This window comes from Carcharodon carcharias, chromosome 10, assembly GCF_017639515.1.
Source record: "Carcharodon carcharias isolate sCarCar2 chromosome 10, sCarCar2.pri, whole genome shotgun sequence".
NCBI classification, from domain to species: domain Eukaryota; kingdom Metazoa; phylum Chordata; class Chondrichthyes; order Lamniformes; family Lamnidae; genus Carcharodon; species Carcharodon carcharias.
The window spans coordinates 59,967,062-59,993,145 of NC_054476.1; the positions used below are offsets into that span (position 1 = coordinate 59,967,062).

General features: G+C 45.2%; 1 protein-coding gene across 12 annotated transcripts in view; it reads right to left on the reverse strand.

Annotated features, from left to right (window-relative positions):
• dagla (diacylglycerol lipase, alpha) overlaps nucleotides 1-26,084 on the reverse strand; it is a 485,025-nt gene that overhangs the window by 268,189 nt on the left and 190,752 nt on the right. The window contains exon 3 of one of the 12 annotated variants that reach the window (XM_041197354.1): nucleotides 22,482-22,602. The exons of 9 other annotated variants lie outside the window; for them this stretch is intronic. The gene's annotated coding sequence lies outside the window, so the exon portion shown is untranslated. Of the gene's footprint in view, nucleotides 1-22,419; nucleotides 22,603-26,084 lie in introns of all 12 variants that reach the window. 2 more of the 12 variants (XM_041197352.1, XM_041197353.1) reach the window with 2 other exon arrangements.

The following is a 26,084-nucleotide window of genomic DNA, read 5'->3' on the forward strand; positions in this document are numbered from 1 at the left end:
GCTAGTTCTCCAGAACTAGCCATACCATAGCCAAGCTGCTCCAGTACGGCTACAACATTAATATCTACATGGCAACGTGAAAAAAATGTCCAGGTGTGTCCTGTCCATGAAAAATATTGATCCTGCACATCAATGCTATGTTTCAATCAGGATCACACTGCTTAAAACCTCATAATAGGAATTGCCCAAACATGGACACAAGAACTGAATTCCTGAGGTGGTGAGAGTGATTGCACTTGGCTTCAAGACAACATTTGACTAAGTGTGGTACAAAAAAACCAATTAGGATGAGGGAGAAAACTCTCTAGTGGTTGGAGTCATACCAGGCATAAAGGAAGATGGCTGAGATTGCTACAGGCCAACCATCTCAACCCCCAGATATGATTGCAGAAGTTTCTCTGTGAGGCATCTGAGATCACAGCAATCTTCATCTGCTACAGTAACTTTCCCTTGATCATAACTTGAGAAGTAAACTACTTGCTGATGATAGACTGTTCAATTTACAATTTATCAATTAATGAAGCAGTCTATGCCTACATTCTCAAGAAGACTTAAACAACATCCAAGCTTGGGCTGATAAGTAGTGAAAAACATTTACACTGCATGAGTACCAGGCAATGACCGTCTCCTCTTGACCACCTCCTCTTGACAATCAAAGATATTATCAACCCCAAATTCCCCTCCAAAATCCTGGTTGTAAACTTTACAGGTCCAGCTAGACAAATATTGTAGTTACAAGAGCAGGTCAGAGGTTGGAAATTTTGCAGCAAGTAACTCACTTTCTGACTCATGAAAGCCTCTGCCATCTACAAGGGATAATTTAGGAATGTGAAGGGATACTCTCCACTTGCCTTTATGTGTGCAGCTGCAACAACACTCGAAGGGCAGAATTTTATGTTTATCGGGCGGGCGGGCCCGACCCAATCGGCGGCGGGTGCGGAATAGATCTCCGCCGGCGAAATGGGCTGCACCTCCATTTTGCGTGGGCGGACCAATTAAGGCCTGCCCAGCACATCGCAGACTCCCGTGGACAGTGGGATTTTCAAATTTGCAGCAGGCGTGTACAGACCACCAGTTCCAATGGGGAACCGGCAGTCTGTATAAAGAAATGCCAGGCAGCCTCCTTTAGGCTGTTCACCATGGCCAGCGACCGGTGCAGGAGGTCTGCACAGTGGGCTCCAGAGGAGGGCAGGGCAGAGGAGGAGGGTAGGCTGCAGGGTAGACCAATGTGCCCCTTGCTTCTCTGATGCCTGCCTTGCTGCCCTCCTCGAAGAGGAGGCAGAACGTCGGGAGGTCATGTTTCCTGAGGAGGGCCCCCCATATCACGAAGCGGGCCTGGCAGGAGGTGGTGTAGGTGATCAGCTCCCAAGGTGCTGTCCGGCGCACAGAGACCCAGTGCCGCAAACACTTCAATGATTTGTTGTGCTCTGGAAGGGTGAGTACCATGTTGGCCTTGGCCATTTAACCCAACAGGTAGCCTTAGCACTTGAGGACCGTCCCCCCACGTCTTAGTGTCGTTACTGCATTGGGAATTTGGCGCACACTGGGTGAGCAAACAGATAGTGACCATGCTTACATCAGCTTTAGCGGTTGTTGAGAAGATGGGTTCTCCCCGCAGCATATTATGGTGTTTGTCACAGTTGAGTAGTCTGGAGGCAACCTGCAGGAGAGGCAGCTCGGCACATACTCAGGACTCCAACACATGTATTATTGATGGTGATGAGATGGTGGAAGGGGAGCCTCAGGGTGTCATGGCCAAGAGCCATCTGCTGGCCTCGGTGCCGCACCTAGTTGTGCCTCCTTGCCGTGTGCAATTGAAAGTGATGGATGCCAAATGTGTTGGAGGGGGTTGGGAGCAGCTGTACTATCTGCTGGGGACTGATCACCAGTAGTGTGGATAGGAGCCGCTGGAGGCCTCAGATGGGCCACTGTGGTTGGGATGCAGCGTGCGCGTGCAGAGTACATGAGCGATCAGCCCCAATAAATGCAGGCAATAACAGAACACAACAACCAGGAGTGTTTGCGCACTGGTGGTGGCCAGGCCGTGCTGCACAACATCAAGCACTTCAAGGAACAGGCCATGGAGTTGGGGAGGAGGCAAGTGGCCAGGTTGGCAGGTATCGGTGAAGCTGGGGTGCAGCGGCCGGGTATTTGAGGCCCACAGTCCCATCCACTGTCTTCCCACCATCCAAAGCATTGATGGTTACTGCAATCGTTAATGCAGCAACACTGCTCATTCACAGACTGATACAGTCAGACGTGTGGGTCATACACAAAGGTCCCTCGGCCCCTTGAGGATGCGCATCTCTAGCACCTTCCAAAGTCGCCTTATCCCATTTCTGATCACCATCCCCATGGCCTAACATGCCATGACATCACTGCTGCACATCCAAATACTTATTGTATCTTAAGAGAGTTTGTACCTCCACAACCTTTTCAGCCACTGCGTCCCACATTACTCTGTCCAAAAGGTCCTCAACACCTCACCTATCAACCTCATGGCACTCAACTTAAATAAATGCCACCACATTAGTCATCCCTCCGCCAAGAGGAAATGTTGCTTTCTGTCCTCCTATTCTATGCCCCTCATAACGGTATGAAGGTCAATAATGTGACCTGTCAATCTCCTGTGCTCCACGACAAATGTCGCAAGTGTATGCAATGTTTCCTCATAACTCCAACACTCCAGGCCAGCATGCATCCTGGTCAGGAACCTCTGTACTCTCCCCACTCCAATGCCATCCCTCCCATGAAGCGCAGGTCACAACTGAACGCAGAAGTGTAGCTGTGGTCTCGACAGCGTTTTCTGCACTTGCAACATGACCTCCCTTTTCCTACATTCTATTCCTCGGCTAATAAAGGCAAGTCTGGTTTTTACCTTGTTAAATGCCTTATGTTCCCGTTCTGCTACCTTAACAGGACTGCCCAGCAAAGTCCCTGTAATCGTCCTTATTTTCCACAGTCCTACCATTTCTCGTGTATTCCCGTACCTTGTTTATCTTGCCCAAGTGCTTAACCTCACACTTATCTACATAACATTCCATGTGGCATTCCTTAGGCCATCTGACCAGCCTGTCTGTATGCATGTGTAATGTTTGGGCCTCCTGTTGACTATTTACCACCCCACCAATGTTGGTCTCCTTAGGCTCTTGAAGGTTGAGCAAATTACGAGCCTGGGGGTGAAAGGGATGAATTGTGTTACTGACTGAACGCTAACTGATCCATTGTCCTTGTTGTTAATATCAGCATCACCACTGCCGCCAGAAGGATGTCCAGAGTCCCCCCGTCCACACCTGAGGGGTGTCACTTGGCACTTGCGTCACATCATTTCAGTGAGCCAGGCACCAGTGCAACAACTACCACATCGGTGGGGATTATAATGTCGGCTAGTGTCCCAGGGCACAGTGGAGAGGGCACTTCACAATCTCTGGAGGAGATGGCAAGGAGAGAGAGTGCTGATGGCGCCAGCAGCCAGAGGACTGCAGGGGACCAGACACACTGAGTCGGGCAGTGATGATGTGCCTCTGGAGATGTCTACCATGCAGCAGCTGCAGGACAAGTGGCAGGTTGCGCGGGAGCATCTGGCAGGGTTACATGAGGGTGTGCTTCACTTGGTCTCTGTGGTGGAGGAATCCAGGCAGAGTGTCAGTGATGGCATGAACCTCAGGACAGAGCTTCAGGCTTCCTTCATTGAGAGATTGGTGACTCTCATGGAGAGGTTCTTCCAACAGATTGATCATCATCTGATTGGGTTACGCTCAGACCTGCAAGCCCTCACAGCGCTAATGGCCACAGATGGTCATTCGCAATGTGGGAGATGTTCTGGGCACCAAGTGTCCCAGCTCGGTGCCCATCCATCTGCAGTGAGCAGGGAGGTCCAATGTGACCTCACGTCGTGCAGCAGCTGCCTGTCGTCGCTGCGAGCTCCTGTCAGGGTGCTTCGGATGAAGGAAGCAGCTCCTCTGCCCCTCTGCCAGTGACCATTGCATCGGTTGAGGCTGCGACAACTGGGGAGGTGCCAGTTCTGGAACTGGCCACTCCGTCCCAGGCGGGGCCAGCACAAGCTCCATGGGCCAGAGGACGGCCGGCAAGGTCATCCAAGCCAACAGGACAGCAGAGTCAGCAGGCTGTCTCACAAGCCATCCGAGCGATGGGGTGGCACCAAGACGTAGCGCCCGCAAAGGTAAGCATTAGGCTCTCCATGGGTTTGTCACTGGTGCTTTTGTGTTGGCCTTAGATTAGGGAATTTTTGTTTGTCAACGTCAGAGCTACAATTTTTCATGTTTTTGGTGGCAATAAAGTCCACATTTGTTACCATGGCTGAGGGTGTCTCCTTTGTGCTGCATTTGTCTGTTTCATAGACATATCATGAGTGTTTGAGTGGACATTGATGTTTATGTACTAAGCCCTTAGTTGCAGCTGATGAGGTGGAAGATGTAGCACTTAAATGCCGCCTATGGATGTGCCAGGCAATGCTGGTCCTGCAGATCCATTTGTATGGAGCTAGCTGAAGGTTCATTGGATTAGAGTGTGCCGGATTTCCCTGCCTCCTTGGTGTAGTTTAGGGTCGGCGTGCTGCCCCTCATCATTGCCCTGTGCTTCCTCATCCTCTGAGCCACTGCTGGATTCATCCTGTGCAGCCGCGTCCATTGCGTCAAGGTCTTCATCATCAACTGTGTCCCCCCTTTCCATCGCAAGATTGTGCAGAGCGCAGCATGCTACCACTATCGCAGAGACCTCATCTGGGGGGCACTGGAGTGCGCCCCCTGAGCGGTCCAGACATGGGATTCGCATCTTCAGAAGACCGATGGCTCTCTCCACCATAACCCTTGTGGAGCCATGGCTCCTATTGTAGCACTCCTCAGCTTCTGTTCCTGGATGGTGGAGAGGTGTCATGAGCCACCTTCTGATATCCCCTGAGGGGATAGCCCTTGTCAGCCAGCAGCCATCCATCCAGCCAAGCCGAAGCACTGAAAAGCCCCGGCACCTGGAAGTGTCTGAGGATGTAGGTGTCATGGGTTCCTTGCACAGACTTGTAGAATCAGCATCCTGTGATCACACACTATCTGCACGTTCATGGAATGGAAGCCCTTCCTGTTGACGAAGGCACCGGGCTCACCTGTTGGCGCCTTGCTGGCCACATGTGTACAGTCTATTGCACCCTGGACGCGGGGGAAGCCAGCAATAGCCGCGAAGCCTCTGGCTTGCTTTGCCTGACTTGCCTGGTCGCAGCAGAAGTGGATGAAGGTCAACGCATGTCTGAACAGAGAGTCTGTAACCTGCTTGACACAAGTGTGGACAGCTGATTGGGAGACACCGCAAAGATCACCCACCGAACCCTGGAAGGAGCCAAATGCATAGAAGTGGAGGGCAACTGTGACCTTCAGAGCTGCTGGCATGGGGTGTCCGTCCACACAATTAGGAGATATCTCAGGGCCAATCATCTAACAGATGTAATTGACTTTTTCCCTTGATAGTCGGAGCCTCCTTCAGCACTGCACCTCAGTCATATTGAAGTAGCTGCTTCACCGTCTGTATACCCTGGCAGCAGGATAGCGGCATCTTCTGCGGCCCCTTCCACCTTAGACAACCTCTTGAACCTGCGCCAGGCCTCCCAAAGGTGGCTCCCCTGGAAGCTGATTGTCCACTCCTGGCCTCCGCCTTATTCTAGCCCTCCCTTCCTCCTCAAAGGAGCTGCCTCCAGTGGAGATGTCAGAACCCATACCCCTAGGCTAAATGGAGGCCTTCGGAAAGCTGCAGGCCCGATAAAGATTCCTGACTGCAGACTGCTGAGCTGAAGCTTAAAGTACAGAGAAAGCTGTTGGAAATCGATCTGAACTGCCACCGATCACACAGGCAAGTTTAAAACACCTTCTGCAATAAATACTTCATTAACAAACATTAACAATCCCTCTGAGCCCATATATCCCGCCCGTGGATGAGTTTTGTTAAAAAGTCACTTACCCACCTGCCCGTTGTGCCCGTGCGCCGAGCCGATGATCGCACGGGCGCCTCAAAATTGAGGTCGACTGCCAAGTTAAGGGCCTTAACAAGGCCTTTCATTAATGGCGGGCACACTTCATCGCGTGCCCGCCCAACGAAATATCGCGGTGGCACACGCTGATGTCGGGACACTCACCCGACATCAGCGCGCGCAATTTTAAGTGCTGACGTGTGGGGTCCGCCTCCCGCATGTCATCCAGAAAATTCTGCCCAAGAAGTTCATCACCATCCAGGACCAAAAGCTGTCTAATTACTCAACACCTCATCCATTAGATTAAATCTCCATGTCTATTTCTGTGGCTGTTTTGAGTAAACTGCAGCAACATGCTAAGACTTCTTCAGCAGCACCTTCCAAATGTGTGCCATCTACAACCCAGGAGGAAAAGGTCAACTGCTGCATGGAAACATCACCATATCCAAGTCATAAGACTATCCTGACTGGGACATATATCACTCTTCTTTCATCAACTCTGGATCTAATCCTGGAACTCACTATCTGACAGCATTGTGGCAGCATTTTCCTTACTGTTAGGAATCCTTATTTTCAAGAACTTTATGTGGTTTAAAATAATGGAAGGACATTGGAATTAGGACGCTTTCTTAAGAACTGACCTAGAGTTTTTTTTAAATGAGTTATAAGTTCACCTTGGATTGTGAGCAGCCTGCCTTTTCCAAGAAATCACATGACTTCAGCTAAATGTCCAGCAAAGTACTTGAGGAGATAAGAGCTATTTGCTTATTTGAACTTTAATTACTTTGATTGCTGGGGGAAAAAAAACTACTTTTTTAAAAGGCAGAGGCCATGTATTTTCTGCAAATCACCTGAATGAAATGAGTTTTATGTTCTGAACTTGTTCTTTTGGTACTTAGTTTTGGGGAATAAACCGCGAAGGAAGGCTGCCCTAATTCGCTCTCTGTCTGCCTTTCCTGAAATATAGCATAGTTATCAGTATTCAGCCAGGAACCCTCATCTCAGTAGAACTCATCGGCATTTGGAAACCTGAAATGCTGAGATGAGAGAGAGGGATCCCAAGGATTGATCTGGCTCTATTCTCCTCCACACCAAAGCTCCTTTGAAAGAACGTCTAGACAACTACTGTGACCAACGATCAGTCTCTGCACATAGGAACACCGAATCAACAGCATCAAAACCCTTCAAATCTTATCTTTTTTGATAAAGTTTTCCGATTGGCCAACTTCTGCAGAGACCCTATTTGTTTTGTGCATGTGTGTGTGTGTTGGGATTTTAAAAGGGGTAGATAGTTACACTTCTGAACTAAAAATTGTATGTTGACCAATTTCTTCAACTTGTTTTAAAAAATACGTTTTGCTACATAATAAATCAATCATTATGAGTTTATTGAAAGAAGCTGGTTAAAGTATTTTTTATTCTGGTCTGACAATAGCAAAAGTAAATATTTGGCCATTTAGGTGAGTGAATTAAACATTTACATTTATGGTGCAACCTGTAGAGTAGTGGGGCTAGAGAAGCTGTGCGTTCCTCACATACCAGATGTAACACATACACAGGCTACAGCTGTTAAGGAAGAAAGCCCAGCGCCATTTTACCAAACGATGAACATCGTCTCTCCCCAATTGTTTTGTGGTTTTTGTTTTTGTAAAGCAACTGTAGGTAATGATTCTGCTTTCCCATCTGCACCACCTCTAGACACATATTTTATTTATTTGTCCCATTATCACCCTCTTCTGCCTTGCACCATAATCCCTTTTGTCATGTAATCTCTCCTGTCTTCCACTCTGTCATAGACCTGCCCTTTTGTTCTACATTTCCCCACACATTCCCCTGTATTTGTTTTGAATCTGTCACATTTCTAACAATTTCCAGTTTTGATGAAAGATCATTGACCTGAAACATTAACTGTGTTTCTCTCCATGGGCACTGGCGGGGCTGCTAAGAATTTCCAGCATTTTTTTTATATATGGGAAATAAATATTGGCATTGTTAGCAATGCCCATATGTGAGAATTTCTCATTTTAATTCCCTTTTCCTTTTGGAGATCCTTGTTGGCATGGAGTTAAACAGGCTTTGGAAGCCTTTTCATACCTTACCCAAGATGCATATTCCTTATGTGTGTGAGTCTAGGCAAGACAGAACAGGTTATTTCATTGAGGACCACCATGTCCATACGTGCATATTTTCCAAGAGGTCAATGGTTAAATTGTAACAGTAACAGATTGATGAATTTCCTCTCTCTGGTTAAAGGTATTGAAGCCATTTCTAGCAACCTGAATACCATTTCCAAATATGAAAAACAGCATACTTTAAGGATCAAGCATGATCTACTATTTCATATTATATCAGTATCAGGGAGCTAAGAATATTTATTTTATGGCAGTTTCACTTAAAAAAAACAGATCACATAGCTCAACAGTGTAATCCGTACAATTTTAAAGTTAAATATATAATAGAAGTTCTCCAGAGATGGTTCACGACAATTTTTCCTCAAACACGCAGCATAATTTTTCTAAGAGCAGAATTTCCCCCGTGTCAGCAGCGGGGGGTGGGAGTGGGGGGGGTTAGGTGGTGGAGTTCAAGAGCGGGCGTGTGGAGGGGTGCCTCCGATTGGCACCCCCAATTGGGGGCATACCACCATTTTACATGGGCAGGCCAATTAAGGCCCGCCCAGCGTGATGTCCACAAGGAAGCGCTATGCACTCCCTATGCAGGCGGGGGGGGGGGGGAGATTCCCTGAGCCAAGAGTGCTTTCTTTTGCGTGTGCGTGCAAAAGAGCACACTCATCTCCCTGAGACTAAGTGCTGTCTCAGGGAGATTGGCTACACAGTAAAAAAATAATAAAAACAGTAAAAAAAAATTGCCCTGACATATCCCCTCATGTGACACTGTCACATGAGTTGGGACATGTCCATCACTTTCTGTTTCACTTTTATTAAAAATTTATAATCATACATGAAACCTCACTCCGCCTGTGGATGAGGTTTCTTGCTTTTCCAATGCCCGCCAGGGCTCCCGGCCTGCCTGACAACCTTAAGGTTGGATGGGCAGATCCACTAATTACATTAATTACTTTGTCAATGGCCTCAATAGGCCATTGACAGGTCGGCGGGCACACAGTTGATTCGGCTGAGCCCCTGCCGAACTGAAAATTGAAATAGGGTGGCGTCGGGAGTTCCGCCCGACATGATCCCGTGTCAATTTACGCGTCAGCCAACCGGGAAATCCTGGCCTAAGTTTCTTATTGCTCAAAATACAGTGCTAGAAAGTCAAGTCCTTTCACTTAACCTCTAAACATGTACCAACTTCCCAGAATATCCAATAGCTCTCCTTCATAGACTGCTTTAATAATATAGGTTAATTTGATAGGATATTTAAAAGCAAAGAGTGACTGATTTCCACAATGGTATCTTTGAGGCATTTTCAGCAATTGAATGTAGATACAAAACAATGCTTGTATCAAATCAGGAGAAAAGGCAAATAGTTATGCTTTATAATTTCAATTTGACTTGCACTTCATAGAATGACAATTGAAAATAACATGAACACTATATGGCTGCATTACAAAAACACTTACCCAAAATAATATTGCCTTCACCACAAAAAGAAAAAGTTCCATTAGTAATGCTAGTTAACAGTTAGTAAGAAAGCTACTGCAGCCTATACATCCATGAGGTAAAAAAGATAAACCTCTGCACCTAATCATATATACAAAGTTTCACTCAAAGCCCCTCAAAAATCATTGATGACGTTGTTAGAGGAAGGATGCATCACAATCTATCACTTTTAACATCTTGCCAATTGATATCCAAGAATCCAGTTTATTTCTCTGATTTCTAATTTCAATCACCATCTTCCCATCAGTTGCTGGCTTCCTCCTCGAGCACTAACATTAAATGCAAGACTCTCTCCTGTTTCCAGTCCTGGCTCCTGCTGCTGATTTTAAATTTCATCTCATTGTATCTATCCTCCTGGGCCGTGTCTGATTTTAAATCAGTAATGGAAGCCAAGATTGAAGTTGTGTGGATAAGCTGGCATAGTTTTGGGGAAGTAGAGCAGAACTGCTGGGTCAATCATATTTGAAGATATTTCTCCACGAGGATTGAACCAGCCTGATGGAAAATCTGAGTCTGGATATGACCAACATATTAGACAAGCTCCACCAACTTTCAATCTCAAACAGAGAGATACATTTCTGAAACAAAAAACAAAAAATGCTCAGTAGATCAGATGTCATTGTGGAGAACACAGACAAAGTGACGTTTCAGGCTCAGACACTTTTCTATGACAAAGGGTCCTAACCAGAAACACTAACTTGTCTATTCTCTCTACGGATACTACCTGACCTGATGGACACTTCCAGTATCTGCAGTATTCTTTTTGTTGATATAAATTTCTGGTCTTACAAGTACATATATAAATGCTGAAAATCTAAAATGAACCAGGTCAGCAAAACTCAAAGTGAAAGTTTTGTTCCAATCTAAATATTAACCTTATGTGAGAACTAGACATTTCCAATATTATATTTTTTATATTCTTTCATCCTTCTTGTTTCCATACATCATACTTCAGTCAAAGGATAGTAAGTTGATTTAAACTTACAAGTTAATATTACACTGAAACAGGAAAACAATCCAGTATATGAGAGTCTATCAAGTTTGCTCAGCAAATTGTTTTGTACCTTTGCCTGATCTATGTGGAAGCAGGATCCAGCAACCTACCTATGATTAGTAGGGCCACGCTGTAGTTGCTTATGCACCAACAAAGAAAACTACGAAAGCTGGCAACTCAAAAAACAACTCTGAATATAGGCACGGAGAAGCACTTGTAATGAAAGTTTGAAGGGACATTCACCTGTCATAAGCTAAGCTGCAGGTACAGCCATTTGATCGTTTTAAAAACTAAAGCATTCTAAATTGCAGTTTTTAGTGGCTATTTCTTGCTAAAAGCACAGTATTTATTTTATAGCAGAATCTGAGGGCTTACCCCGTAAAAAATTGAGGCTTCAATTGGTGCATTTTTGAGCCTTCCATAATTCTGCCTTTTAACCAAAAATAATTTCTCAATAGGCGACATTTAATTTAAATATGAAAGTAAGAAAATATAAGTCCAAAGGGAAAACATAGGAACATAAGAAATAGGAGGGGTAGGCCATTCAGTCCGTTGAGTCTGCTCTGCCATTCAAATAGATCATGGCTGGTCATGTACCTCTTACACCGTTTTTCCCCACTATCCCCATATCGTCATTAGTATCCAGAAATCTATAAATTTCTATCTTGAATGTACTGAATGATTGAGCTTTCACAGCCCTCTGGCGTAGAGAATTCCAAAGATTCATCATCCTCTGAGCGAAGAAATTCCTCCTCACCTCAGTCTTAAACGGCCTGCCCCTTATTCTGAGACTGCTTCCCCTGGTTCTAGACTCATCGGCTGGGGGAAAACATCCTACCCATATCTACCCTGTAAGAATTTTGTAAGTTTCAAAAGAAGGGGAGGAACGGACCAGCCGTATAAATATTAAGTTCTGAAGAAGAGTCATACGGACTCGAAACGTTAACTCTGTTTCTCTCTTCACAGAAGCTGTCAGACCTGCTGATTTTTTCCAGCATTTTCTGTTTTTATTTCAGATTTCAAGCATCCACAGTATTTTGCTTTTATATAAATAGTGTGGCTGAAAGGGCAGGTCAGGGGCTGGGAATTCAATGGCAAGTACCTGACCTCTTGACTCCCTAAAGCCTGTCCAGCATCTACAAGGCTCAAGTCAGGAGTGTGACGGAATACTCTCCAACTTTCCTGGATGAATGTAAAGTACCAACAAAACTCAAGAAACTCAAACACCATTTAGGACAAGGCAGCCCATTTGACAGGCACCCCATGCACCACCCTAACCATTCACTCCTCTACTGCCAGCACACAGTGGCAGCAGTGTGTACCATCTCCAATCTGCACTATAGCAACTTGCCAAGCCTTCTTCAACATCACCTTCCAAATCCATGATCTCTACCACCTAGAAGGACAAGAGCGGCAGACGCATGGGAACACCGCCACCTGCAAGCTCCCCTCCAAACCACACCATCCTGATTTGGAACTATATCGCTGTTTCTTTACTGTCATCGGGGCCACATCCAATAGCACTGTGGGTATACCAACACATGAACTGCAGCGGTTCAGGAAGACAACTCACCACTATCTTCTCAAGGACAAATAGGAATGGGCAACAAATGCTGGCCCTGCCAGTGACATTCCCAACAACAATTTTTTTTTAAGTTGCTGAAATGTGTATCGGAGAACTTTCTTAATCAACCCAATGAGGAATTAAGCAATGCTGGATTAATTCCAGGGAATGAAGTGAGGTTAGTGGAGCATGTTTCAGTGGGGGGACATTTAGGATAAAGTGATCTCAAGGACAAGGATAAATCAAACGTGGCTCAGTTGGGAGAACTCTCACCTTTGAGTTAGAAGGTAATGTGTTCAAGTTCCACTCCAGAGAGTTGAGCACACAAATCTAGGCTGACACTCCAGTGTGGTACTGAGGGAGTACTGCAATGTCATAGGTGTCATCTTTCAGATGAGACATTAAACTGAGACCTTGTCTTCTCAGGTTTCAAAGAAGCACAGGTGAACCCCGATGTCCTGGCCAATATTTAACCCTCAACCAACATTATAAATAAGACAGATTATTTGGTCAATATCAAATACTACGTGGAAATTGGCTGCTGTGTTTCCTATATAACAATTGTCTCTAAATTTATAAGGTACTCCATTGGTTATAAACCGCTTTGAAACTTTCTAAAGTAGTGAAAGGTACTATGCAAAATTTAAGTTGTCTTCTTTTTCAAATGCAAAAATACTTAAATGGAGAAAGACTAATTTCAATGCTTTAAAAAGGGATCCTGCCCATCAACAACTGGCAAGTAAAACTGCAAATGAGCAATGGGAGGCCTCCAAAAAGGATATATTTTAGATGCAGATTATTCTCATTCTCATGAGGGGTAAAGAAAGGGTGTCCAAAGCTAGAGCTCCCCGGATGATTAAATATAGAGTTTAAAATGAAACAGAAAAAGGTTTATGATAAATGTAAGGTCCAGTAAAGAACCAAGCTGAATAAATAAAGCATAAAGGAGAACTGAAAAAAGTAATAAGGAGCAAAGAGTGAATGAGAATAGATTAGCCAATAACATAAAAGGGAAAGCAAGTATTTTATAAACATATAAATTGTAAAAAGGAATTTAAAGAAATGGTGGGGCTGATTATGGACCAAAAAGGTCTTCCTCTGGAGAAAGATGTTATGGCTGAGGTATTAAATGAGTACTTTGCATCTGTCTCTGCTAAGGAAAGGATTTCTCCAATGTCGCAGTAAAGGAGGAGGCAGCAGAGGAATTGGATAGGATAAAAATAGATCAAGTGAGGGTATTTAAAAGGTTAACAGTACTCAAAGTAGAAAAGTAATCCAGCCTGGATATGATGCACACTAGTTTGCTGAGAAAAGTAAGGCTCTGGTCATAATCTTTCAATCCCCCTTAGATATGGGAGCGGTGCCAGAGAGCTTGTGGTCTACCAACATTGTACCCATGTTCAAAAAAGGGGAGAGGGATAAACCTGGGAACCATAGGCCGGCCAGCCTAACATCAATGGTAGGGAAACTTTTAAAGAAAGTATTAATTGGCATTTGGAAAAATTCAGGTTAATTAATCAAAGCCAGCATAAATTTGACAAAGGCAAATCATATTTGAGAAACTTGATTGAGTTCTTTGATGAAGTGGCAGAGAGGGGTGATGAAAAGAATGCAATTGATGTTGTGTACAGTAGGTGGAATTTCAAAAGGTACTTGATCAAGTGCCACACAATGGATTTGCTAGCAAAATTAGAATTAAAGGGAAAATGTCTGAAAGGATAAGAAATTGGCAAAGGGACAGAAAACAGTATAATGGTGAGTAGCTGTTTTTCAAATTGAGGGGAAGTGTACAGTAATATCCCCCAGGGTTGGGGTTGTTCTTTTTGATATATATTAGTATCTGGATATGGGTATACAGCAAAAAATTTAGAAGTTTACAGATGACATCAAATTGAAGCATAATAAACACTGAGAATGACAGCAACAGATGTCAGGAGAATTTAGATGGGTGAAATGGGCAGATGAAATTTAAAGCAGAAGTATGAAGCGATTGACTTTGGTTGTATGTTTGAGAAGAGGCAATATAAATTGATACAATTTGAATGCAAAAATATAAATGTTACAATTTTAAAGTGGGTGCAGAAACAGAGGGACCCGGTTGTTCATGTAGCCAATCCTTTTAAGCTGGCAGGACAAGTTGGGGAGGTTGTTAAAAAGGTTACAGAATCTTTGGCTGCATTAGTAGAAGAATAGAATACAAAAGCAAGAAAGTTATGCCATGATAAAAAGAGAAAATGCTGGAAATATCCAAGAGAAAGAGGGAGAAATTAGGATACTAGAGACACTGATATTGTTATCCTTAGAGCAGAAGTGGTTAGGTGGAGTTTTGATAAAGGTATTCAAAATTTTGAAAGGTTTGGTAAGAGTAAATAAGGCAAATTGTTTTCCAGTGGCAGAAGAGTCAGCAATCAGAAGGCATAAATTTAAGTTAATTGGCAAAAGATCAGACATAAGAAAAAAAAAATTATGCAACAGGTTTTGGTTGGAAATGTATTCCTGAAAGAACGGCGAAAGCAGGTTTTGTAACAACTTTCAAAAGGGAATTGGATAAATACTTGAAGGGAAAAATTTTTATGGGGCTATGGGAAAGAGGAGGGAAGTGAAACTAATTGAATAAGTCATTCAAAGAACTGGCAAAAGGCACTATTGCCAAAATGGCCTTTTGTTCTCTATCATTCTATGATTCTATATATGCAACTTCAGAGGATCCAGTACCTTCCATTGAGAATCTGCTTTTAAACACTTTGATCTGATCATCCCTCAACCTCCTATGCTTAAGAGCATACAGACCACATTTATAACGCCTGTCCTGATAATTTAATCCTTTAAACTCTAGTATAATTCTGACAAATATGTTCTGCATCCTTCCAAGGTCAGTATTTCCTTTCTTAGATGCGGTGCCCAAAACCGAAGCCAGCACTCCAGATGGTGCCTAACCAAGGCTCCATATATCCGAAGCGTAACTTCCTCCTCTTTGTACTCCAGCTGTTAGAGATAAAGGCCGATATTTCATTAGCCTTTTCAACTGCATTTTATACATATCTGCTGGCTTTTAATGATTTAGGCTCCCTAACTTCTTTGGTCCTCGACATTAGTTTCTCACCATATAGAAAATACTGAAATTTATCTTTGTTGAACCCAAAGTGGGCAATTTCACACTTGCTGACACTGAACTTCACTTAACATCAAAAGACATAAGACTTGCATTACATAGAACCTTTCATGATCTCAGGAAGCCCCAAAGTGCTTTACAGCTAATGAAGTACATTTTGAAGCATAGTTATTGCTGTAGTGTAGGGAACACAACAGTTTGCACGTGACAAGCTTCCATTAATAGCAAAGTGATCATGACAAGATAATCAGGATTTTGTGATGTTGATTCAGGGTCAAATGTTGGCCAGACCACCAGGGATATCCTCCTTCTCTTCTTTGAAATAGTGTAATGAAAGAACAGACAGAACCTCCATTTAACACCTCATCTACAAGACAGCACCTCTGACAGGACTGTGGAGTGAGAGTTGAACCCACAATGCAGTGGCGAGAGATCCAGCAATTGAGCCATGGATGGTACAGTTCATAATGGGAATTGTGGCTTCTGCTGGAGGCACCTCCTCTGAGGTGGGAGAGAGGGGCAGAAGGGAGAGGCCAGGTGTCTCAATGCAGCTTCCAGGGGAGCGACTTGTGGGAGGAGAGGTGCAGGCACAAGGGGCGCAGGGCCAATAGGAAGTCCAAGGCGGAAGGGGCAGCAGAAGACGCCATTATCCTGCTGCCAGGGTTTACAGACGGTGACGCAGCTACCTCAATAGGTCCGAGGTGCAATGCCGAAGGAGGCTCCATCTCTCAAGGGGAACAGTGACCTTCATCTCTCAGTGGATTGGGCCTGAGATCAGCTCTGACTGTGTGGATGGACACCCCATTTGAGTGGCAGTGAAGGTCTCAGTGACCCTCAACTTCTGTGCCTCTGGCCCTCTCCACAGCTCGGTGGGGGATCTTTGTGGAGTCTCACAATCGGCTGTCCACAGTTGCGTCAAGCTGGTGACAGAAGCTCTGTTCAGGCATGCATTGACTTTCATTCTTTACCATATGGACGAGGCCAGCCAGGCAGAGCGAGCCAGAGGCTTCGTGTTGATTGCTGGGTTCCCTCATGTCCAGGGTGCAATCGACTGCACACGTGGCCATCAAGGCGCCAGCAGGTGAGCCGGGTGCCTTTGTCAACAGGAAGGGCTTCCACTCCATGAACATACAGATAGTGTGTGATCACAGGATGCAGATTCTGCAAGTCTGTGCAAGGTACCCTGGCAGCTCCAATGATGCTTACAACCTGAAGCACTCCCACGTGCCGAGGTTCTTCAGTGCTCCAGCCCGACTGGATGAATGGCTGCTGGGTGACAAGGGCTATCCCCTCAAAAGGTGGCTCATGGTGCCCCTCCACCACCCAAGAACAGAGGCCGAGCAGTGGTACAACAGGATCCATGCCTCCACAAGGGCAGTGATAGAGAGAACAATAGGTCTTCTCAAGATGCGCTTCTGATGCCTGGACCGTTCAGGGGGTGCACTGCAATACCCCACAGAGCATGCGTCACTGATAGTAGTTGTATGCTGTGCTCTGCACAATCTGGCACTGGCAAGGGGGAACCCAGTGGAGGAAGAAGATCTTGACGCAGCTGCACAGGCAACAGATGATGAGTCCAGTAATGAGTCCAAGGATGAGCACGGTGAGGAGAATGCTGAGGGCATGGATGCTGACCTGGGTAACCTCCAGGGAGGCAGGGACACCTGGGATGCTTTGATCCAACGCTCCTTTAGCTAGACTACCAAATAAGAACCACCACCACATCCCACGGCTGCAAGCTCCGTAGTCGATCCCTGATAGGACCATTTCCTTGGCCAACAACATACACTCTGTGCCTTCGCAATAAAGTTTCAGGAGACACAGGTCCATCATTACATAATAGCCTTCTCTGCACCTACAAAACAAATGAAGCATACAGAGGCCAATTGCACTAAATATCACCTCATTTAATTGTGAATGCGATACATAGCTAAAATTAACATTAGCTGGTGTTTTTAATCACACCATGGAAAAATTTAAAGCAAAATGGGGGAACAAAATATCACCTGTGATAAGTTCATCTTGTACTTAAGGTGCTTTACATTTACTTTTGCGGGTGCTACATCTAGGTGGACCCCCTCGCTGGTACCGGCAATGGGGACAGCCTGCTGACTCTGCTGTCCTGTTTGCCTTGATGACCCTGGCGGTTGTCCTCTGGCCCGTGGAGCCTGTGCTGACCCCGGCTGAGAGGAAACGGCTAGTGCCATGGCTGGCATCTCCCCAGTTGCCACAGCCTCATCAGATGCCACGGTCAATGGCAGAGGGACGGAGGAGCTGCTGCTGTCATCCAGAGCGCCCTGAGAGGAGCCCGCAGAGATGACAAACAGCTCGTACTCCAACATGAGGTCAATTTGGAACTCCCTGCTCACCATTGATGGCCAGGCACCTATCTGGGATACTGGATGCTCAATCCATCAGCTGAGGTCACTGCCAGTGTGTGGGCTTGTAGGTGCGAGTGCATCCTCAGGGACCACTGATTGAGTCCCTGGAGCAGTCTCTCCATGAGAGCCCGCTCTCTATATAGGCCATGAGGGTCAACGCAATGGTCATGCTCCACAGGGACTCCTCCACAACAGACACCATGGTATGCATTCCCTCATGTATCTCTGAGAGATATATGTAATTAGTAGAGTGGATGAGGGGGAGCCAGTGGATGTGGTTTATTTGGACTTTCAGAAGGCTTTTGACAAAGTCCCACATAAGAGATTGGCGTGTAAAATTAAAGCGCATGGGATTGGGGGTAATGTGTTGAGATGGATAGAAAATTAGTTGGAGGACAGGACACAAAGAGTAGGAATAAATGGGTCTTTTTCCAAATGGCAGACAGTGACTAGTGGGGTACCACAGGGATCGTGGCTGGGACCCCAGTTATTCACAATATATATTAATGATTTAGATGAGGGAATTAAATGTAATATCTCCAAATTTGCAGATGACATAAAGGTGGGTGGGAGGGTGAGCTGTGAGGAGGATGCAGAGATGCTTCAGTGTGATTTGGACAAGCTGAATAAGTGGACAAATGCATGGCAGATGCGTTATAATATAAATAAATGTGATGTTATCCATTTTGGTAGCAAAAACAGGAAGGCAAATTATTATCTGAATGGCTATAAATTGAGAGAGGGGAATGTGCAACGAGATCTGGGTGTCCTTGTACACCAATCACTGAAGGTAAACATGCAGGTGCAGCAGGCGGTGAAGAAGGCAAATGGTATGTTGGCCTTCATAGCCAGAGGATTCGAGTACAGGAACAGGGATGTCTTGCTGCAATTATACAGGGCCTTGGTGAGACCACACCTGGAATATTGTGTGCAGTTTTGGTCTCCTTATCTGAGGAAGGATGTACCTGCTGTAGAGGGAGTGCAACGAAGGTTGACCAGACTGATTCCTGGGATGGTGGGACTGACATATAAGGAGAGATTGAGTCGATTAGGATTATATTCACTGGAGTTCCGAAGAATGAGAGGGGATCTCATAGAAACCTATAAAATTCTAACAGGACTAGACAGGGTGGGTGCAGGAAGGATGTTCCCGAAGGTGGGGGAGCCCAGAACCAGAGGTCACAGTCCGAGGATATGGGGTAGGCCATTTAGGGCTGAAATGAGGAGAAATTTCTTCACCCAGAGAGTGGTGAGCCCGTGGAATTCGTTACCACAGAAAGTAGTTGAGACCAAAACATTGTATGTTATCAAGAAGGAGTTAGATATAGCCCTTGGGATGAAAGGGATCAAAGGGTATGGGGAGAAAGCGGGAGCAGGCTATTGAGCTGGATGATCGGCCATGATCACAATGAATGGTGGAGCAGTCTAGAAGGGCTGAATGGCCTACTCCTGCTCCTAGTTTCTATGTTTAGATCCTCTCACACACCCCACTGGACTTCCAGCATCTGCCCCTAATGGACGACTCCAGAGGCCCATCATCAGCCATCGACTGAGCATTGTCCTGGTCTCCAGCAGTCCTCCAATTGTTGGCACCCTTGGCACCCTCTGCCTCCGTCTGCACCTCAAGGGAGTGTGCACCAAGATACTAGATGGCGACCTTATACCCACTGAGATGCTGGTATCTGCGCTGGTGCCTGCTTGACAGAGAGGGTGTGATGCATGTGCGTGCTTAGCATGGTGATCCTCTGGGTTCAGGGACGGGCCTTCAGGCTCCTCATAGTGGCTGCCTTCTGGTGAGCCTAAAAGGAACAGGGAGGATATGTCACTTGTAAGTCATGACACTGTCACTGTGCATGCCAGGCACCCTGGTGAAACAGAGGTATGCATCATGGTGGCCTTGTCTTTCGATTATCAATGGGGACTCCAGGTTTGAGGCTCGCATCAATATAGAGACTACACTAGAATGGTTGCAATGGCTGACATTCTTACCTTCATCTGGCACCCCAACCTCACTGCAGCAGCTTGACTGAGATGCATGGCACCTCCAGCTCCAGGGCCTCCTGCTCATAGTGCGTGAGGATGAGGAGGTGGGGGGTCTCCTGCCACTCTGTGACCTCTCAATATTGTTATGGAATGTCTTCTCCAGGAAGGATAGAGGAGCATTGATTAGTCTACTCTCTACCTGCAGCGCCATTGCACCATGGCCAATCCCACTTGAGGAACACATCGCAGGGTTCAGCCGATTTGTGACCCTGGAGCTGCAAGGCACTCAGTCCAAGCAGCCAGGGCTCATCTGTTTGGCCAGCTCCTGCCTCATTGACATTTGCCACTCACACTCTAACAACTCTTAGGTCCACGGGGGGGGGGGGGGGGGGGGAGAAGAGAGAGAGAGAGAGAGAGAGATGGCCAGCTCTTAAATGTTCTGCAAAGTGACCTATGCCAACATGGTTCTCACCCTTCCCGATCGCAGGAGATCATTAAAGCGCTTCTGGCAATGCACCCATGTGCGCCTCACATTGTGGCTGCTGCCCCGGATGCCACCTCCTCCCAGGCCCTTTTGGTGAGGTGCGGGGGCCTCCTCCTCCCGTCTCTGCGGACAAGGATTTCCCTCCTGGCTGCAACCTCCTCCAGGAGGGCTGTGAGGCACTCGTCTGAGAAATATAGGGCTGACTGCCCCGCGGATCTGCCCTCCCGCTTGTTGTGTCCAACCACAATGGGATCCATAGAGACTTCAGCGTCCTTCCTTGGCAGCCTTCCAGGGACTGCCCGGACTGGTGTTGAATCGGCCACTAGGTCACCATTGGACCCAGCAGACATCATGCCCCCGCCCGCCCCTTCTCACAGATTCCCCAGCCGCCTTTCAAGCTGGGCAGGTCTTAATTGGCCCACCAACGTGAAATCACAGTGCGCTGCCAATTGCAGGCAGCAGTCGGCTTCCTGACCGGCTCCGCCCACTCCTGCTGAGCCCACACACCAAGGATAAAATTCTGCCCTTAGTATTGAGTCTTTGTGTGCCAAGCCTTGAGACATTAACTAGTGGTTAAAATAAAACCCTACTGACACAAAGCCATACTTTAGTTAAAAAATCACTACTACGTTTTAAATGACCTAAACAGCAATCTGTTAAATGGTCATCGAAAGTCAGGTGACTTTTGTAATTTCTGCACAAACTCAGAGTTAGCTCAAGTCTCCAGAAATATATTAAATTAAATGTGTGGAGTGCCCTCCCTTGAATGGACATACTGGGATGAAACTATTTATGAAATTCACAACCTCTATTGTCTGTGCACTTACCAAAACTCAAAGTCCAGAGACAATGGCCAGAATTTTTCCATCGGCAAGCTGGGGGCGGGGCACGCTCACAGCACAAAAATGATGCGGGGTAACGTCAGGGGGGAGCCCCCGACGTCATCCCGCCCCATTTAAATATTCAGGAAGGCAGGCTGACAGCGTGATCAGCTGAACCAATTCAGGCCATTGGCAGGATAATTAAGCCAATTAAAGGCCCTGACCGTCCAACCTTAAGGCTGGCGGACAGGCCAGGAGCCCCAGCGGGCTTCTGAAAAAACATGAAACTCATCCACCGGCAGGATGAGGTTTCATGTCTGTTTTTAAAAACCTTAATAAACTTTACGTGATACTTATTAACATGTCTCATCTCATGTGACATTGTCACATGAGGGGGATGTGTTAATAATTTTTTTATTTTTCTATTTTTTAAGTTTATAAAGCTTTCAGCGTTCTTCCTGAGACAGCACTTAGTCTCAGGGAGATGTGCGCTCTTTCGTGCGCGTGTGCAAAAGAGCGCACTTTGACAGCTGGGGAATCCCTCCATCCCCCACACAGGAGGCACGTAGCGCTTCCCGTCGGGTGGCCCGCCCACTCAAAATGGTGGCGGGGCCCATTTCGGCAGTGGCAATCGGTTGCCCGCCAGCCACCAAGCCGGTGGGGCCCGCCCATCAAGGGCAAAATTCTGCCCAATGTTTCTGAGTTCGACACTTAAAGAGAGTTACAGAGAAACCAGTTCATGATAAGTAGTGTGAACAGCCACTATGCATTCCCAATTGTGCAGCAATGGCTTCTAATTTCAAATCATTTATGTGCACAATGGGAGTATTCATCATTGGGTCACATGATTGAAATTGACTTCAGATAATAAATCTTAGTTATTCCAAGAAACAGGGAGAAACAAGCCAGTCTGGAAACCAAAAGCACAGAAGAGCAAGGGGACTGAAGGTCCCAAGTGAACACCCTCTCTCTCTATCCATCTTGCAAGCTCCAACACTGTCTGCAGTTTTGCTTTCCATGTGCCACAGGCAGAGATTTTAAAGAAAAAACTCAACTAGCAGTTTCTGTTTCCAGAAGACAAGATACATCAGCTATCAACAGCCACCTTGATGCCAAATCCTGAGAGACCACTGAGCCAACCTGGAACAATCCAAGCCATCAAACTGCAAGACCCATACATCTTTAACTGTTTTCTGACTCTAAAAAGCCAATCTCTCCTTCTGCTCGGTAACTCATTGGTGTATGTATATCAATTTCAACTGTAGAGGTGTGCATGAAAGTTTGAGCATTTTTTACTGTTTTACTTAGACTGGGTTAAGTACAATAAATAAAAGCCCCTTTTCTTTTTTTTAATTCAAGGAAACCTGTCTGCATATGCCTTTTACAGTATGTAAACAATTAAACACTCATCGAATTAGCAAGCACATCCTTTTAAAAAACATGCTGTGGCCAAACAAAGAGTGGAAAAAGAGGGGAGCCATCCTACCTCCTCACCTGATCGCAACATTTATAAAATTTGTTATAAGCGTTCAGGAACAGAATCCTTACACGTTTTCTTTTCCTTCACCCAGTTGATTCCCTGGTACCAGGCTGGCTCAAACTAACAAACTCAAAGATGAAACTTGTAATCTTCTAGCTTAGAACAGCAAAATACTGCAATGCTGGAAGTCTGAAATAAAAACAGAAAATGTTGGAAATAATTCAATCTTCTAGATTAGTTTAGCTTAGCACTACCTCCAGATTGTGCATTTCATAAGTCAGCTATCAGAAACTGACACTATTATAACCCTCTGATAGTATCATAATTTTTAAAAGCTTTGTTTTCCAGGTGTAGTCAATAACCAGATCATGGGAGGATACCTGAAAAGTTTGACATCATTTGCATTCAACAGCATTTACTTGCACTCATTTGATATCAATCACATTCAAAAGCAATCATTCAGCTTCCATGCAACATCAATTGCACTCAAACACAATCATTTACCTATCATTTAACATTACAAGTACTGTAACAGACATCAATGTCATCAATTGCCCCAAATCGCAGCGCTCAAACATTTGTGATTAGCAACATCACTTAAGCATTCGGACACCAAAAATGATCATTGGGCTTATTTCCCATATTTCTGAATTGCGATAGCTTCAAACATAAAACTGTGCTAACTTTAGAAAAAGCAGACCACCCTGGTTTGATTATACATATTTATGTTTTTCTTTAAAATCTATAGCTCATGTTGCACAACCCTGCCCCTACCCTCCGTTGCGCATAGCCAGCCCCAAGATTGCAGCAGTTCTCTCCCCATCAACTACCCCCCTGCCAAAGCAATTTTCTCCCTCACCACCCCCACCGAGCAAATTTCTCCTCTGCCAGCAGCCCCGAGCAATTTTCTTCCACCACATCCCCCGCCCCCCATTTAACACTGACCCCTATTTAACACTGATGTCAGAATCCTGTGGTGTGTCCAGAAGAATTGAAAACGATAAAACGATGCTATGCCTCTAATGCAGTTCCAGGTGAAATCAGCTAACCCAACACAGACCACATAGCAAGCCTGGGAACATCACAGCTCATTTATGAACTGTCTTTAATATCAAAACCATTGGGGGTGTGACCAATACCATTTTTTTTATATTCGTATATGAGATATGGGCATCGCTGGCTAAACCAGCATTTATTGCCCTAGGGAAGGTGGTGGCGAGCTGCCTTTTTGAACTGCTGCAATTCTTATGATGTAGGTACACCAACAGTGCTCCTAGGAATGGAGTTCCAGGATTTTGACCCAGTGACAGTGAAGGAACGGCGATATATTTCCAAGTGAGGATGGTGTGTGGCTTGGAGGGAAATTTGCAGGTAGTGGTGTTCCCATTCATCTGCTGCCCTTGTCCTTCCAGATGGTGGCAGTTCTGGGTTTGGAAGGTGCTGTCTGAGGAGTTTGCATAAGTTCCTGCAGTGCATCTTGTGGATGGTATACACTGCTGCCATTGTGTCAGTGGTGGAAGGAGTGAACGTTTGTGGGTGGGGAGCCAATCGAGCTTCTTGAGTGTTGTTGGAGCTGTACTCATCCGGGCAAGTGGAGAGTATTCCATCACATTCCTGACTTATGCCTTGTACATGGTGGACAGGCTTTGGGGAGTCAGGGGGTGAGTTACTCGCTGCAGGATTCCGAGCCTCTGATCTGCTTTTGCAGCCACAGTATTTATATGGCTAGTCCAGTTTAGTTTCTGGTCAATGGGAACCCCCAGGATGTTGATAGTGGGGGATTCAGTAATGGTAAAGTCACTGAATGTCAAGGGGCGAAGGTTCTATTCTCTCTTGTTGAAGATGGTCATTGCCAGTTTTGGGAAAAAAATTAATACAATGTTCATTGTTATGGAAATATAGGGCCTCAAACTCTGACAATAAACACCTCCCGATGTCAGCAGTCTTGCTTTAGGAGGTACTAAGCACAGTTGGTCCTCCATAGGGAATTGAGAAGAATCAGAAGGTCATCCACAACAGCTTCTGCATATCTGCTCAGTTAGTCGTATTTAAACCAAATTATATTGTACGTTAGCGCTCCAATGAGACATATCTTTAAATTAATAAATAAAGTAAATCAGCCAAGTTTAAAAATAAAAATATTACTTTTGTTTTCTTAACATCCCAATGCTATTCCAACTCCATCTTAAAAATGTACTCATTCTTTTTAACCTTTATTTCTGGCATTAGGATTCTGTTTTTTGCCAAGTTAAAAGTCAGACAGGAGAGTGGTAATTAATTGCTCTACATTACAATATACAAAGTGCTTGGGCCTTAGAAACGGCAGTCTAATTTAAATATTAATAATTTCCAGTCTGTCCACATAAAAAATAAATCATCCAGTCAACACTGGGTAAATAGCAACATAAAGCAATAGCAGAGGGTTATTAACAGGTCACTTGCCTGACATGATAAAAAGGTCAAAATGCTGAGCCTGAAAGCATGAGAGAACTTAATAACCACAGTTGAAGTGCATGGTTATTAAGTTCTCTGAAGCTTGAATTTAATAATAATTGAATTAGCTGATGATAACATATGTCCTCACAAAGCTGGGCTCTACAAAGAAACTCTTCAAAGCTAGTTCCCCCCATTAAGGGTAATTGATGTAACGATTTACATAAAAATATTAACTATCAACAGAACAACTGGATATTATATTTAGTGCTGTTTGTGATAACATCCTTTTTAGGTAGATAATGGTATTCCCAGTTCAAGGTAGATTTGTCAACTAGTATGATATAAACTGTTATAAGTACAATAGAAGATGTTGATCTAATCGCTGATTAAATATATAGTTGCAATTTTATTTTAATGATTGTCAAAGGTTAGAAAAGATAGGGTTTTATTCCATAGAAAGGTCTTGAATTTGGGCATTAATGTAGTTAATAAACGTTGTAAAAACCAATTTTTGTTAGCTTTCTTGCTTATGACCAAGTACAACATTAAATTTAACCTAGGGAGAAATGAAATTCTGATTACAGAGAAGTGTAGAAAACAATGTTCACTATATAACAATTTACATAACACAGCTTTGAATTACTGGATAGTAATTGCATGGGAGCTTTCCAAACGAAAAACAGAACTGTTCATTTGGAAATGCCAATCTTAAGGCGTGTGTCTGGTGGCATTCCAAAGATGACTGAGAAAACACATTGGGCCGTAACATCGAAGTTCCAGGGCAGTGTAATTGGGGGGCACCCCAAAGAAGCTCTGGGAAAATTCCCCGTCCCCACACGCTCCCCCCCCCCACCCAAGAGGTTCCCAGATAAGGCTTGCATGGCAATTACCCGGGAAGTACAAACTTTCCACAGGCAATTGCCCTTCACTGGGAACTATCTGAAAATGCAATTTAAATTGCAAACTTTGCTTGGTTCCGACTGGCTCACATCAGCAGTTACCCAGAAAAAGTTAGAAGAATTAAAATGACCTCTAGCTTTTGGGTAGCTATTGTACAGACCTGCACCAGCACCAGCAGCGGCACCGACACCGAAGCCCCCCGAACCCCCCACCCCCCTCCTGCTAATAGGACACCCTCCACCTCCTGACTACAACCCTGCCACAGGACTCCCATATCACCCACCCATCCCCACTCATGACTAACCCCACCACCACCTTCAACCCCCAGGGGACTA